Source organism: Danio rerio, chromosome 18 (genome assembly GCF_052040795.2).
Source record: "Danio rerio strain M-AB ecotype USA chromosome 18, GRCz13ab, whole genome shotgun sequence".
NCBI classification, from domain to species: domain Eukaryota; kingdom Metazoa; phylum Chordata; class Actinopteri; order Cypriniformes; family Danionidae; genus Danio; species Danio rerio.
The window spans coordinates 26,329,397-26,346,328 of record NC_141038.1 but is presented as its reverse complement, the minus strand read 5'-3'; the positions used below and the strand labels follow the sequence as shown (position 1 = coordinate 26,346,328).

At 32.4% G+C, this 16,932-nt stretch overlaps 2 long non-coding RNA genes across 2 annotated transcripts in view; one reads left to right on the top strand and one right to left on the bottom strand.

Moving 5' to 3' along the window:
- Window positions 1–14,446, top strand: part of LOC148679551 (uncharacterized) — a 73,085-nt gene extending 58,639 nt beyond the window's left edge. Inside the window, exon 5 of the long non-coding RNA XR_015945122.1 lies at window positions 13,324–14,446. This is a non-coding gene — a long non-coding RNA (uncharacterized LOC148679551). The remainder of the gene's footprint in view (window positions 1–13,323) is intronic.
- Window positions 10,420–16,370, bottom strand: LOC147839737 (uncharacterized). Its single transcript, XR_015515012.1, has 3 exons — window positions 15,264–16,370; window positions 14,763–15,068; window positions 10,420–11,697 (listed from the first exon to the last, which is right to left on the bottom strand). It is a non-coding gene; the product is annotated as an uncharacterized LOC147839737 (long non-coding RNA).
- Between the last annotated feature and the right edge of the window lie 562 nt (window positions 16,371–16,932).

The window sequence follows — 16,932 nt, the reverse complement described above, 5'->3', positions numbered from 1 at the left end:
TAGAACACATGCACACACAAAAAACACACATGCATGCACACATACTAGTGTTTATTATCAGTACCTTAGATGTACATATTGCCTAAATATTATTTAATATATGTAAATAATATGAAATATGGGAAGCACGGGGCGCAACGGGTAGCACGATCGCTTCACAACAAGAGGGTTGCTGGTTTGAGCCTCAGCTGGATCAGTTGGCATTTCTTTGTGGAGTTTACATGTTCTCCCTGTGTTTCCGTGGGTTTCCTCCGGGTACTCTGGTTTCCCCCACAGTTCAAAGACATGCGGTAAAGGTGAATTGAATAAGCTAAATTGGCCATACTGCATGTGAGTGTGTGCAAGGGTGTATGTGTTATTCCCAGGGATTGGTTGCAGCTGGAAGGGCATCTTCTGCATAAAAACATATGCTGGATCATTTGGTGGTTCATTCCGCTGTGGCGACCCCAGAGTAATAAAGGGATTAAGTCGAAAAGAAAATGAATGAATGAATAAATGAATATAAAATATTAGTACCTAAATGACACCTTTAAATACATTTTGAAAAGGTACCATTGCAATGACAGCATAGTGTATAATTAAATAGCTTCTGTAATAGATATATGAAAAAACCTCATCTCTTTTAACCTCATTACTCTTCATAAAAGATAGTTAAAGTTACATCAAAGTTTACAGCAGCAATTATGCATTATTTCTAATGAACCGACAGCATTAAAACTCCTGACATATTAAGACATCTAAAAATGTCTTAATATGCAAAACAGTACAAGATTAAACCTCGGGAAGGTCAGATAGTTATGCGACAGGAAGTTAATGGCTCAGTTTGGAGTAGTATATAGAGATGGATTATCTATCAGTGCCGCCTGATCAAAAATCCAACCCGGTCATGTCTTGAAAGTCTTCCTTAATCAAATGAAAGTTTTCACAGATCTATACCGAAAGTTTGTGGTGTCAACAAAGGCTCCGCTTTCAACATATTTCTCAAGGGCAATTAAAAAGATCAATTCCACCGGTACAGAACTGTTCCATCTCATTAAATTAAAACTAATGGCAACATAATGTGCTACAACACCATTTATTTAGTGCACCATTGATTTTAGCAGCTCAGTGAAGGATTCATTAGGCTCGTGTTCGACTGATATACCTCTACACAGGCCCTCAGTACCACCTGGCTCTGAAAACAGTCTCTGGCACATCGACGACTGAAACCTAATGCTGGCAATAGACTTTCTGCTGTGTGCTTTTCTCAAACTGTTTGCTCTGACAGCAAGGGATCTCACTCTCAGTCTTCACAGCTCTATCGAAGAACAGAAAAAAATGTGTTAAAATAGACAAAGGGGCAGGTGTCTTTTTATGTTTTGTTCAATTAAAAAAAAAGTCACATTACACAGAACATAGAAACTCTGGTAATTAAATTGACATCTTCCAAACACCAGACACAAAAGGATCCTATTTTTGCAATATTAGACAGTGCTTAGTTTAAAGTGCATGGCCCAGGTGCACTCAATGCATGTTCAAATCCACTTTTGCTAGTACATCGTTGGAAGAAGTGGTCGGTACATAGTCCAAAATGGTTGTACCGATTATCTTAATGAGTCATGGTTGTGTTTTGGGGGTAAGGTGAATTAAACCACTTAGAATCTCATCAACATTCCCTATTAAAGGCAATTGTGCACAAATCATGGTATTTTCAATTCACTTGGCAAGGATTGCATGCTCAAAAACAGAATGCACTTAAAAAAATAATTAGTTGGCTAAAAAGAGAGTAACCCAATGCAATATCATGGCAATATGGAAATTTGTAGCTTTTAAATTTTTTGGTTAAACACTATAACTTTTTATTATGTTTTTTGTGCAGTTCAATATGATTTGCTAATCGCCTAATGTGTGTGGTCGGATTAGTGTTGAGATTTAAGAACAAGCCTCTTTGTAAAATCATACGTTTTGTTTTGATATGAATTAAATTGTATTTGTAAGAATTAGCCACATCTTTGACAATATGTATAACAGTAAGGTTTCCTCATGAGATCAGACTGGTAAAACCTTTGCTTTAACCATGATTAGTTGACTTTACTTAAAAGAAGATAGACAATCTGTTGACTTAAGATTATTTTAGATCTATAATGAAAGTTTTTTTTTACATAATATATATACTGACACCTACAACTATAAAAAAAACTATACCAAAAATGTTGTTACATTAAAATTGATATATAATTATTATCATATAATTGTTATACATACATATTTTATATCTAAACTTTTATATTTAAACAAATAAAATTCTTAAGTATGTGCATGCATGTGTGCATTTATATATACATAATAAATATACACAGTACACACGTAAATTACGTCAAAACAAACTTCTGGATGTGATCAATCGCAATTAGTTTCTTTCCTAGCACTACTTAAATTATTAAATCAATTATATTTATAAAAGTTGAGTTGTGAACTTAAAAAGTGATAAAACAAGCTGTAACTTGAAAATTTTAAGTACTTTTTATGCACTTATCGCTTTATGACAATATATAATATAATAACAAATTAGTAAAGAAACTAATTGCTCGCTTCTCCTGAGAGTAAACTGATTTACATACATGTATATTGCCACAATTGGTTTATTATTGAGCCAGTTTCTACCAGTAATTCTGATACATGCAATGAGTTTTATGACATTTTTATCTGTATACACACAATAATCATTTACATTGTAAACTGTCAAGTTTGTGTGCTGATGTGTGTCCTATGTGTGTAATAAGTAGACTTTATGTGCATTGTGTACTCACTTACCTATAGGTGAATCTTACAAAAAAAAAAATAAGTAAAATAAAAATTATAACAAAAAAACTGCTCCATTGACTGTAGTCCAGGTTTCAGTTGGTCAATGCCACAACTGTTTCTAGTCATATAAAAAAATAAAATAAAAATAAAAAAATTAAAGCCACGTGCCTGAATATACCTTGTTTTCAAACCAGGAGCCCATGGGCAAACAGATGGGCACAAGTGCATTTGCTATTTAAACAATTTACTGCTGGACATGAAAAATTCTTTAAGGAAACTAGCAAAAAAAAAACAAAAAAAAAAAAAAAAAAAAAAACACTGGCACCTGGTGTCAGATTGTGCCAGGTGTATAATAGGGCCCAGCTATTTTATGCATACCCAAATGCCAGAACATAAAAAAATAGATAGCATGAAGAAAAAGTGAGCAAATTCTTTCCTTTACATTGCTATGGTATCTGCTGCTAGAAAGTTTGCCAAATGTGTTTTAAAAAAGTCCTTGTAGACCCTTTGATTTTATATCTAATTTTGTTTAATTGTACGTCTAACTTAAGGAGACTCATAACGTCCTCCCTTGTCAAGTGCTTTGGGGTTAGGGACTGTTCACCAGAAAAAGAAAATTATCATAATTTATTTACCATCTAATTGTTCCAAGCCATCCATTTGTCACAAACGTAGATGTTTTGAATAATGCTGGAAGCAAGTAGCCATTGCCTTCTATTCACACCACTGGCTACTTGATATCAACATTCTTAAAAACATCAACATTTGTAATAAGGAGGGTATTTATAAATATTTGGGACCACCGGAGGGTGAGTAAATGGTAAGAACGTTTTCATTTTGTTTTAACTATGCTTTAAAATCAATAGGTTAGATTGAAATTTCAAATAGTTAAATGTTTCCATACATTAAGGAGCAAAAAACTAATAGTTAACATGTAAAATCATTAACTATGAATCAAAAAACCCAACAATTGTCAAAAATTACTTCCACATTGTGATTCAATGAAAGAGCTTATTATGCATTATATAAAACCTAAATAAATAATAGATTAATGATGGAAAGGCTTCTACTGAACTCTGTAATGAGATGCAATCAGTTCTGGCATGTCTCTCTAGTGGAACGACACCCTGGTGATCAACCCAATTCTGAATCTGACACAGGATTCACATGTCCTTTTTGCATACCCGTCCCTGAGAGCTCTCCAACTTCAACAAAATACATACAGTAGAGCACAAACAATGGCAGTCAGAAGTTTGGAATAATTATTTAATTGAATTAATTTTTTTTAATTTTTGTTTTAGCTTTTTGCTCTATTTTTCTAGTTACCTTTTGCCTGTTTAATTTCTTAGTTAAATTCTTTGGTTACTCTTTAGTTACAGTAATTATTCATTTCTTTTGTCTTATGTTAAGTGGTTGCGCTAGGTTTTTGTTTGAGATCTCCTGCTTCTATTTTGTGTGTGTGTGTGTGTGTGTGTGTGTATGATTTTCCTTGTGCCTTTTTCAATAAAAGACTGTTTTATTTTCTACTTTTTCGTCATGTGCTTTATACTGCAACCCAGCTTGACAGTTACATTACAAATGAACTGTTTTCCATCTAAATATGTTTTAAAAATATAATTTAATCATGTTATGGCACAGCAGAATTTTCAGCATAATTAATTTAGTCTCCAGTGGTACATTTGCAAGTGGATACTTTAGAGTCTCATTCAGGTGCTCGGATTTGGTGCACAGTTTAATGGTGTTGGTCCAGAAAGTAATTTTAAGGCTTGGTTGTGTTTATAAGATGCAAAGCAATGTGTGCCCATGTTTCACTTGAAGGAAATCATGTTATTTTTTCATAAATCTCACTTTGATTAAACACAGCTACCTAGCTAATATGAAAACAACTGACATATTTCCTAGTTCCTCTGAAAGGCCCACCCTAAAGTGACACTGATAGGTCATCATCATAATGTGCTGTGATTCGCAGATCGGCTCCACTTCACACCCGTTCAAGCACACACTTTTCTGCTGTGTAAACAGTCAGTCAACCTCCTGCCTGCTCTCTAAAATAAAATCTGACAAGTGTCTGTAACGAGTGAAAATGGGGTGCGGCTCCTTTAAGAGACATCACTTTTGTGTGTGTGTGTGAATGTGTGAGCTTTCTGTAACAAGCTCACGTGCGCCAGACTTTCTTTTTGTTTTTCTCTGATGCTCAGATTAAGTTATTTTTCTGTAATATATCGTGACAGAAGAATAAAGCACAAGATGTGGGATGCGACCTGTGTGAGCCTTGATTTATTTTTCTGCTGCTACACTAGTGAGATGAGCTATCCTGTATTTTTTTTTTTTTAGCTCAATGCGTTACATGACATCTTTCACGTATATCTGAATATGCAGGTGTAAGTAATACAAATCATCCACATATCTTTTGCGACTATTATCTGGGATGTAAAACGCATGGAAAAGCTGCCTAAAGAGAATCAATGCAACGTTGCGCACACACATAGAGAGACACAAACGTGCTGGTGAAGAGTGTGTGTGTGTTTACAGCAGTTTTACTGATAAAAATTTGAATTTGTAGCTAAATCGTTTGCGGTGCAAAACAGCATTTCCCATTGTTTACATCGTTGCTACAGCATACTGTTAACGCTAGACACTGTACATGTCATGATCGATTTTAACAAATAAAAACACTTACAGGTTGTAGTTCACAGCTTCTGCTTAGAGGAGATTTTAGCCGAATCAAGCACTGAACTGGAAGATATTCTGGAAGCTGTTTTGTCAAATCATGCTTGCTATGTGTTTTATAATTCTCTGGAACATAATTAATATTGAACTGTGAGCACTTCTGTCTTTGTGTCATGTCCTTTGGACGCCCAAATACAGAAACAGACGAAGCTCTGTGGAAATAGCAGCGTTTAGACGCACTTTAGCTCTCTCTGCTATAACGTTACAGCGCCTCTGGCCACGGCCCTTAGCTGCGCAGTATGTGTGCTCGGTAAAAGTGCGTTTGTAATCACACAAGGGCCGGAAGTATTTTTTGTTGTCCCCAAAACTCTTTCATTGTAGGCTTTGCTAAGCTAACTCTGTAAAAACCAAGGTCTCCCTTTGAATTGAACTTTTTGCTTTTTACATTCAGATAAGTTATGTTCACACAGCTACATTACACATCAACTAAAGCTTAAAATATGATATCATAGTGGACCACCCCTTTAAAATCATTGCTGTAGAATACTTTTGTGGGAACTAACTATTTAATAATTTATTTTAAATTTCTGGTGGAGTTTGCATGTTCTACCTGTGTTCGCGTGGGTGCTCCGGTTTCCCCCACAGTCTACAGACATGCACTATAATTAAACTGAATAAACTAAATTGGCTGAAGTGTATGAGTGTGTGTGAAAATTTGTGTGTATTGGTGTTTCTCAGAACTGGGTTACAGCTGGAAGGGCATCCGCTGTGATACGAAAACTTATGCTGGTGTAGTTGGCAGTTTATTCTGCTGTGGTGACGCAAATAACTTCAAAACACTTCAAATATAATCTGTGTTAGTAAATGCAAAGCTATTTATGAAATTCAGGCATAATGACGGTTCAGATGACTGTTCTATAACCTACAGCTAATCAAAGTTTCAGATTCTGGAGTGCATTTAAGTTCTAAAGAAAAATATAAATGATAAATGGTCTTAAATAAAACAAATACATTTATAGAGATGGTATAGAAGTATATAATTTCACTCACCTGTGGAATGGAGGCCACATGAATAGTTTGTGAACCCAGTTAAGTGCTCAGAATGCCATATCATCTGATAATTGTAAGAAATAATTTCAAAAAGCAACTGAATGTGTAAAGCCACATAAAAAACAGAAAAAAAAAAGAAAAAAGAAAATTATATGTCAAGTTCGGCAGCTAATCGGCCGGATTCAGCTGAGGTGAAATGATGGCAACCAGCGAGACCTAACTGTCACTCAAGTGGTCACGGCCTTAATTATGCAGACTTAATATAACTTCATATAAATGAAACGGATGAGTAATAAAAAAAAATTCACCCTCCTTACAGTTGTCATGAAGGGTACCAAAGAGTTCTTTGTACCAGGCTGTAAACACCTTTTTTTCTGCTGTAAAGTTGGACTTTTTAGAAATTCAGAAATAGAAAATTGCTCTATTATTTAGCCAGCTAGGACTAGCGGAATTTCGATGAAGGTTGCCACTTGGATAAAACTTTTGCAGCCACTGCACTATGTTTGTGAAACCAGTTGCCACCAGACATTATGAGTGCTTCTTCTAAGTTCAGACTTAAGACACATTTTAATTCTATTACCTTCCCAGGCTTTGCATTGTTGTTGTTGTCATACTATTATTCTTTTGTTACTTTCATTGTTATTTTACTCTGTTTTATGCTGAGGTCAGACTGCATGATTTTAGCCAGATTTTGACTCTCCAACAAGTTTTGAGAAATTGCAGACAAATGCCTGAAACCACAGGCAAATCGGTGCTCACTCACGTGAGTGACAATCACACAGTATGAACTAGGATATGTATGATCAAGGATATGATCTGGGAGAATCGTAAATGAGTCGCTGAAGCCTGTGACATATTTAGTGTGCTAAATATCTGGACCTGTCGGCGATTCAAATCATGCTGTGTAAAATGTGTTCTGATTGAAAATAACTTCTGCGATTTCCTACAGCCAATGAGAGAGCAGCATCCACTAGTGTGGATATCTGCAGGCCAGTGGGAGGTTGGAGGAGAAGTTAAAGAGCTCATTTCTAGTTTATTTGGACCCAAGATTAGGAGGAAAAACTAGTGTAAATTTGGCAGGAGCACCCGTGTCTGTTTGACATTCATCTGAGCAATACCACAGCCTGGTCGAAAAATAAAATAAAAGTTGAGGAGAAATTGCTAATTCCCTTCAAAGCCAGGTGAGCAAAATAAGTCAATTTTCTACCTTACTAAAGCCTTCCTTTTTTCATTATAATAACGAAAGATATATTACTTGACCATTGTTTCCATGTCACTTCCTGCGTGTGTTTGGTTGTGAGACGTAGTATGGACAAAAATGTCTGGTATTTTTCCTAATTTAAAGTCATGCAGTGTGAAACCCCCTGTCACCGACCCATCCTACAGTGAAAGCACAGCAGCAACCGAATGCTACCCCAGATTGCCATGCAGTGTGAAAACATCTGTGACACGACTACTTTGAAAATGATGCAGTCTGAACTCGGCATTAGAATGTGCCTTTTGGTTTTGTTCAGCACTTTGGTCAGAGGCAACCTGAAGTTAAATGTGCTTTATAAAAAGAAAATTACTTACTTACTAGCTACACTGTGTAAGGGGACACTGAATAAAAATAGTTTTCATTAACAAACCATGGTTTAAAATTTTGAAAATTTGAATTTGATTTGATGTTATTATTTAGTTCATCCCCAAATGCTCGATAATGCTACCGAATGTCTATAAATGTCTATATATCTATGTGTGTGTGTGTGTGTGTGTGTGTGTGTGTGTGTGTGTATGTGTGTGAATACCCTGGAGACACTTTGCTGCATAATGCAAGAAAATTAGATTAACAATCAACTTGTGAGGGGGAAAACATCTACCGTCAAATTGAGTTTGATTGGATATGTTTGGATGAAACCTGATATTGTGAATAACAATAAGCTTTGCTCATTTTAAGGGGAGAAAAAATGGTGAACCGTCAGAAAAGAGGAAATTGATACAGATGATTCCACTTCACTAGAACAAACATTATGTATAAGCTGGAGATATTGTGACTTTTTTTTTGCTCTTTGAAAACTAAGGTCTTACATTTATAATTCTTACTACATCTTAAAGATGTGTTTCTCAATAATAATCAACAAAAAAAAAACAAAAAATAAATACATTAAGACATTTGTATTTCTTTATTTATACAGATTTTTATACAAGTTATATAGCTTTACATGGATAATCAGGCAAAATAGTATATTAAATATCAATAACAGTTATCGGTTCAATTCAGCAGTTCCACAAAAGATCAATTTTATGTTATTTCAATTCATTCATTCATTTTCTGGTGGCTTATTCTCTATTTCAGAGGTCGCCACAACTGAATTACTACCAACTATTCCAGCTTATGTTTTACACAGCAGATTCCCTTCCAGCAGCAACCCATTGCTGGGAAACACACATACAAACTCATTCACACATGCACTCATACAATCAATTTAGTCTGTTCAATTCACCTATAGCACATCTTTGGACTGTGGGGGAAACTGGAGCACCCATAAGAAACCCATGCAAGGGGAAAACATGCAAACTCACAGCGACCTTCTTGCTATTTACTAATTATTATTATTTATTTTATTTTTTTGAGTAATTTAAGAAAGCATTTAATACATCTGCATTTTCTATTTAAATTTACTTTTGCTATTCAAATCTAATCAACAGCATTAACAACATCACACCTATCTGCATACTGAATTGTGATTGATCTTTTAGCCTGAATCTATTTGCATATTGAATTGTGTTTTGATTTTTGTTGAGGCTGTTTATTTTGACCTTTACAGGATTTTCCCTAATTGATTGTTAGTCAAGATAATTCAGTGATTTTTGCTTCTGCAAGTGGATCTGAACACTGCAATAAAATATAGACAGAAAGTTCTTAAAATGTAATGTATCTCCCCCAATATAGAGGAAATATACTAACAGTATGTTTATTTATGACTAGTTTATCACTCTTAAAGAATATTAGTAATTAAAATAATGGAAAAAAAATTCATTCATTTTCTTTTCAGCTCAGTCCCTTTATTAATCAGGGATCACCACAGCGGAATGAACCACCAATTCATGTTTTTACGAAGCGGATGCCCTTCCAGCTGCAACCCATCACTGGAAAAAAAAAAATCAAAAACAAACTTATATATACATGTGACCACCCCTGTAATGCTCCATACCATTCTGATTGCATGTTTGCACCAAAAAAAATATTAATTCAGCAGTTTGAAACCAGCAAATCTAGAGCACCAACAACAGACAGCGTAAGTGTTTACAAAACATGTTTCTTGTAAAATAGGCGTTTGTACTATAGGTGTTCATATAGATGCATAGCTTGTATTTTATTATGCGCACATGCACACACATAGAAGTTAAACAGTAAAAAAAAAAAAGTATTAGCAGTATTTCATGGTCCTCCATTAATAGGTTTATTTAATATCACAAATGTCACTGAGAACCACTTAATATCCCTCAAAACACTGAAAACATAACACATTTAATTAATAAATTAGATGTAATTGAATTAAATATATAAAAGTGGTTCACTGAGGAGTATTACTAAACATGATCAAAAGACTTGACCAGACCCCACCAACCCCCCTCTCCACCCCGATTGCCAATTTACAATCCGCACCCTGTGTACAATAAGTGATGGAAACGCTTTTGCCAAATTAAAATTGCACATACTATTTTTAAGTAGTTTTCAAGACTTTATTTTTTAAGCAAAAACCACTTAAATGAATCATGTGAAAATTACTACATTTTTTGAGTGATAGATGAGGATTTTGACGTTATTAGTGGAATGTGCTTTTATAATTTAAGCAAATCCACCACCATTTACTCATATTTATTTTTTAGCAAAAACCACTTGAATGAATTATGTGAAAATAACTTTTTTTTGAGTGATACACTGTAAGAAAAAAAATCGCAAAAAAAAGATCAATTGACTGGCAGCTACGGCTGCCAAACAAAAACCATAAAATTACGGTAAAATGTCTTTGTTGAAATAAAGTGCAAAAATTAACAAATCTACAGATATTTTCATAAAAAATGTTTACAAAGAAACACTGTTATTATACAGACTTTTCCTAGAATATTATGATCAAACATCATCAATAAAGTGACTGCACTAAAAGTTCAAGAGAAAACAATGTTATTTAAAAGAATTTTCTCTAAATCATTACGATTAAACACCTTTAATAACATGCCAAGACATGCTCATGATCGTAATTTAAAAGTTTTATTTTGGATCAAAAATTTTTGGAAAAAACAACAAACGAGATACAACTGATTAAAATTACAGTTGTTACATTTTACTGAATAGTGTTTATGTAAAACATGTAGAGGTTTAAGTTATATGGAATGATTCAGTTACAGATCTTAAATGAAATGGAACTGTAACATGAAGGGGACGCTGACAAATGAGTGCAGATCCAAAGGCAAGCAACAGTCAACACAGGGGCAAACAGATGTAACATTTTGCATGGAATCCAGAGTCATGGTCAAATAACAGGCAAATGGTCAGTCCCGGCAGCAAACAATGTAAACAATTAACAAACAAAGCAAGGCAAAAAAAGAGAAACGTGTCATGTTTACAGTAACAGTATAACAAGACTAAGCAATTGGTGCGTGCGGCTGTGCTGCTTTTAAAGTGCATGTAATCAGTTCATAACGATCCTCCGACTGTGTGTGTGCAATCAGCGGAATCTGAAAAAGGTCTATGTGAGCACTCTTAGTGTGATAGTAATAATCTAGAAAAAGTCTGTAAAAAAACAGTGTTTCTCTGTAAACATTTTAATGAAAATATCTGTAGTTTTATTTTTATTTTTGCACTTTTTTTCAACAAAGACATTTTACCTTAACTTTATGGTTTTTGTTTGGCAGCCGTAGCTTCCAGTCATTTGACCTTTTTTTACATTTTTTTTTTTTTACAGAGCAAGTAATTACTATTTATTACTTAAATTTTACGTAATTTTAAATGTACTTAAAAAAACAGGGAAAAAAACACTGTAAATAATATTTAAATAATATACATTTTTTTTTGTAAAAAACAGACAAATTGCTGTAATTTGTCAATACTTATATAGTACATAAAATAACAGTCAAGCCGTTAATTTACAGATAATGTTTGTAATTTTTACGAACTTTTAAATATAATTTAAAATAACAGAAAAAATACTGTATACATAATACTGTAATTTCTCTGTATAAAAAACACAAATGTCAGTAATTTGTCTTTAATAATAAAGTACCTAAAATGAAAGTCAAACAGTTAATTTAGAGAGATTGGTTGTCATTTTACTAAGTTTTGAATATAATGTGAAATGACAAAAAATTACTGTAAAAAATTTAAGGATATTTTCTGTAAAAATTAGTTTTTTTTTTCCACTGTAGATGATGATGTTAATATTATTAGTGTATTATGATTTTATATTATATGCAAATAAATCACCATTTACTCAAATTTATTATTAATAATTACTCTTTCATAAAATGTAAAATATATCATTTATAATGAAGGATATACACAATGCATTTTTGCCAAATGTCATTTTATTACATGTTCTACTGACAAAACAGCAATGTTATGTTCTGAAAATAGTTATTTATCCATGTCATGAAAAAAAAAAATGTTCTGTCAACTTTTTTTGTAAGAATAGTCACATTTTAGACAAACTCTGACATAATTTGTGCATTGCAGAACATATAAAACCAGTATAAAAGCTGTATCTCAAAATATTAGCAACACAGTCAGTCAATCAATGCAGTGACATTTCCCCAAAAGGTTGTAGCGGTGAATTTGTGTCTGAAACTTAATAAAAGTTTGTTTGTGGGTGACTTTAATTTGGGAAATAAATAAAACTAGTTCAGCAATTCTAGATTTTCCAAGCCAGCCATGACTCGTTCATCCTCCAAGACAATGCAGAAGTCCTTATCGTTGGTCATCCTTCTGGCAAGCAGCAATTCTCCATGCAAGACCACACTGTAAAATAAAACATTAAATTTATTATTGTTAAATTATGCAATTGTAAATTTCAAATGTTTAAGGTTTACTAAAACACATTAAGTAAATAAATTAAGGAAATAAACCATTTCATTTTATCTTTGTGAACAGTAATTCTCCAAAATGTTTGAGTAGACGTTACTGACTGACACTATAACACAAGTACACAAGTATTTTGATTTATAATAGACAGGGTGTTTTCATAAGTATAACCATGTTTATACAAGCAATAGTGCATTCAACAATGTAGTGAATAAGCTATATTTTAGTTTTTTTAAAAATGCAAAAATATAAAAGGCAGTTTTCTGAAAATTATAAATATCTGAAACAGTTTAAGACACTTACATTGCACTCCAGGATGAGCTCTTCCACTTTTTTTACACCAGCGACAGAGGAGTACATCTCTCGTCTCGTCTTTGATTTAATGTCGAATGCAACAAAAGTATAGAAATTTGTAATTTTGCTTTATAATAATAATAATAATAATAATAATAATATTAAAAAGAATAATAATAATAAAACATAAATACCATTTAAAAATGACCTGCTGTTTGGCACCCATTCTCTCTATCAAAATCTACCTAAGTAAATTGCTTCTCTTTTGTGGGGAAAATACTTTCAACATTTTCTTCATTAATCTGAAAAATTAAGCAAACAAATATTATTGTTTATATACAGGTATTTTATATAAACACAGTTAATTACATTACATCATCAATGCTGTAAAACGAACCTTATGAAATGGTAAAGCACTAGCTGAGCATAAACCCCATTGAATGGCTATAGCTAACATAGCTTAGCTTACACTGTAAAAAAAAAATTCGTAAAAAAAAGGTCAAATGACTGGCAGCTACGGCTGCCAAACAAAAACCATAAAATTACGGTAAAATTTCTTTGTTTAAATAAAGTGCAAAAAATAATAAATCTACAGATATTTTCATTAAAATATTTACAGAAAAACACTGTTATTTTACAGACTTTTCCTAGATTATTACGATCAAATCCATTTAATAAAGTAACACAATAAGAGTTTTACAGAGAAACACTGTTATTTTACAGACTTTTCCTAGATTATTATGATCGAACACCATCAATAAAGTGACTGCACTAAAAGTTCAAGAAAAAACAATGTTATTTAATTTTTTTTTTTACAATTAAACGCCTTTAATAAAATGCCAAGACATACTCTTTGTCGTAATTTAACAGTTTTATTTTGGATCAAAAAAGTTTGGAAAAAAACATCAAACAAGATACAACTGATTAAAATTCTCACAACTATAACATTACATTTTATTGAATAGTATTACTTTAAAACATGTAGAGGTTTAAGTTGTATGAAATGATTCAGTTCCAAGTCTTAAATGAAATGGAACTGTAACGTGGAGGGGACGCTGACAAAGAAGTGCAGAGTCAAATGCAGGTTTATTACACAGAGATGGTCAGGCAAGCAAGTCAACACAGGGGCAAACTGCATACAGATGTATGCAGTGAATCCAGAGTCATGGTCAATTAACAAGCAAATGATCAGTCCTGACAGCAAACAACTTAAACAATTAACAAACAAAGCAAGGCAATGCAAAAGAAGAGAAACGAGTCATAATGTTCACAGTAACAGTATAACAAGACTAAGCAATTGGTGCATGCGTCTGTGCTGCTTTTAAAGTGCATGTAATCAGTTCATAACAGTCCTCCGACTGTGTGTGTGCAATCAGCGGAATCTGGAACAGGTGTATGTGAGCACTCTTAGCGTGTTACTTTATTAAATGGATTTGATAGTAATAATCTAGGAAAAGTCTGTATAATAACAGCGTTTCTCTGTAAACATTTTAATGAAAATATCTGTAGATTTTTTATTCTTTGCACTTTTTTTCAACAAAGAAATTTTACCTTAATTTTATGGTTTTTGTTTGGCAGCCGTAGCTGCCAGTCATTTGACCTTTTTTTACGATTTATTTTTATTTTTTTACAGAGCAAGTAATTACAATTTATTACTTTAATTTTACGTAATTTTAAATGTACTTAAAAAAACAGGAAAAAACACTGTAAATAATACGTCAATTTTTTTGTAAAAACAGACAAATTGCTGTAATTTGTCATTACTTATATAGAACAAAAAATAACATTCAAGCTGTTAATTTACAGATATTGTTTGTAATTTTTACGAACTTTTGAATATAATTTAAAATAACAGAAAAAATACTGTATAAATAATACTGTAATTTCCCTGTATAAAAAACACAAAAGTCAGTAATTTGTCTTTAATAATAAAGTACCTAAAATGAAAGTCAAACGGTTAATTTAGAGAGACTGGTTGTCATTTTACTAAGTTTTGAATATAATGTGAAATGACAAAAAATTACTGTAAAAAATTTAAGGATATTTTCTGTAAAATCCACCCTGCTTAAATGTTGCCTGATCACTGCTTTTAAATATTACAATTCACATAATTTGTTTAATTTTAATATATAATTCAGAAAGAACATTGAAGCAAATCAATTTCAAATAGGATTGGGTGGTTAAAAATAATTGTGTATCCCTATATACACTGAAAAAAGTGTTGCATGCAGAACTGTTGCAAACAATTTATTTGTGTTGAATTTAAACAATCAAATTAAATTAAATAATATTCAACTTAATTTGTTTGTTTAAATTCAACACAGTTAAGCTGTTTACAACCACTTAACGTAAAAAAAATTAGTAAATCCAAGGAATCATCTTTGAATATTTTTTTTCAGTGTACATCATATGGCAAACACTTCCAAACAAGCTTGAACAGCATGTGTCTTTCCTGAAAGAGCATATTTAGGACAATAAAAATGATAAACTGTTAATGCTTACATCTTAACTTGCTCACAGTTGATCTGCTCCTTCAAAATGTTGTCTAATCACTGCCGTTGTTGAGGTTCAAATGCAAACATCTCAATCAAATCCACATAATTGAGTCAATTTTCTTAAAATAAAGGTGAATCCATCTTTCCTAAATTTTAATGGCTTAATTGGTTTTTCAATTTAAGCTTAATTATTGCACTGGTTTGCTTAAAAATAAGTAAAATTTATCTCTTGAGCAAAATCTTTGCAATATTTTATAATAAATTCAGAATATTCTTTTTTTTTTTTTTTTTTTTAAGAAAATATGCACATTATTTTTAATGACCACATCATTTTTTTTTTTTTGTAAAATTATAAGCCTCTAGAATGTTTTTTTACAGTACCAATACTATAGTCAGCTGCTCTAGCAACATTTATTTGTCGGATGGAAACCTTATGTGTGTGTTTGTGTGTAAAGCATTAGTAAAAGCAGGAATTAACAAATAATAGTGGTCTTTGCAAAGTGTTACCAATACATCTAAACAATGGGTTAAAGGCCACCGTAACTGGAGCTGAAGGAAGCTGTTAGCTGTTTGCTAGCTATCAAAATAAATCAGGTTTTAGGATCTGAAGTGGAAGAAAGGATCAGTGAGGTTGTGGTTATTTGTTTGATATATCCATCCATCCTCTTTATTTTAGAACCTGATATATGATGGAAAAGTCACTAAATCCCACAAAAGCACTCTAGATAGTTTCTTCAAACCACAATTTAAGTGCTTTGTTGCTTCGGTTTGCATGTCGAGCTCTTTACGTGAGGCAGTTTGCTCATTGATGCAGCCTCCACAATGCATCTTGTTAAACCAAAACAGATTGCTGCTGTTTGACTTGTCTCAGTTCATTACCTGAATCCTGACTCCCAGAAGTGTTCCCTCTTTTTAGCTTTCTACCCGGTAAAAAGGTCCTGAATTTATCCCAAACATGAGCTCATTTGCCCTATTTTGACTGCTATGCCATCATAAATAGTGAAAATAACCCATTGAAAAAAAAAAAAAAAAAAAAAAAAATATATATATATATATATATATATATATATATATATATATATATATATATATATATATATATATATATATATATATATATATATATATATAATTAATGTACCCATATTTAAAGAGAAATACATTTTTGTGTGGGTAAGACCATTGACTGCTTTGCTTTAATTGACGATGATTTCTTTTAGGATGAAATAAACGTCTGGTCTTTCAAATATATGTATTAAGTAATTGATTAATACTAGTATTTAAGAAAGTAAGCACTTGCATTTAAAGTCTTTTATGACATGTCCATTTATTATAATCTTTTGGCTGACCTTCAGAGAAATAAAGTGTTGCCCGATAAAGAAACCAAGTTATTAAAAGTAACATTTTATTTTAGATTTAAAGCTTGTGAATAGGACAAGCTCTTTCTGGATTGTTCCATTAATATGATAGCATCTTTTTCACCCAGTTGATCTCTAATGGCTTTTATGCCATTCTCAAACAGATGTGTAATTGAAAGCTGCTCATGCAGGACATCGCAAAGGAAGATTTCTGACATGT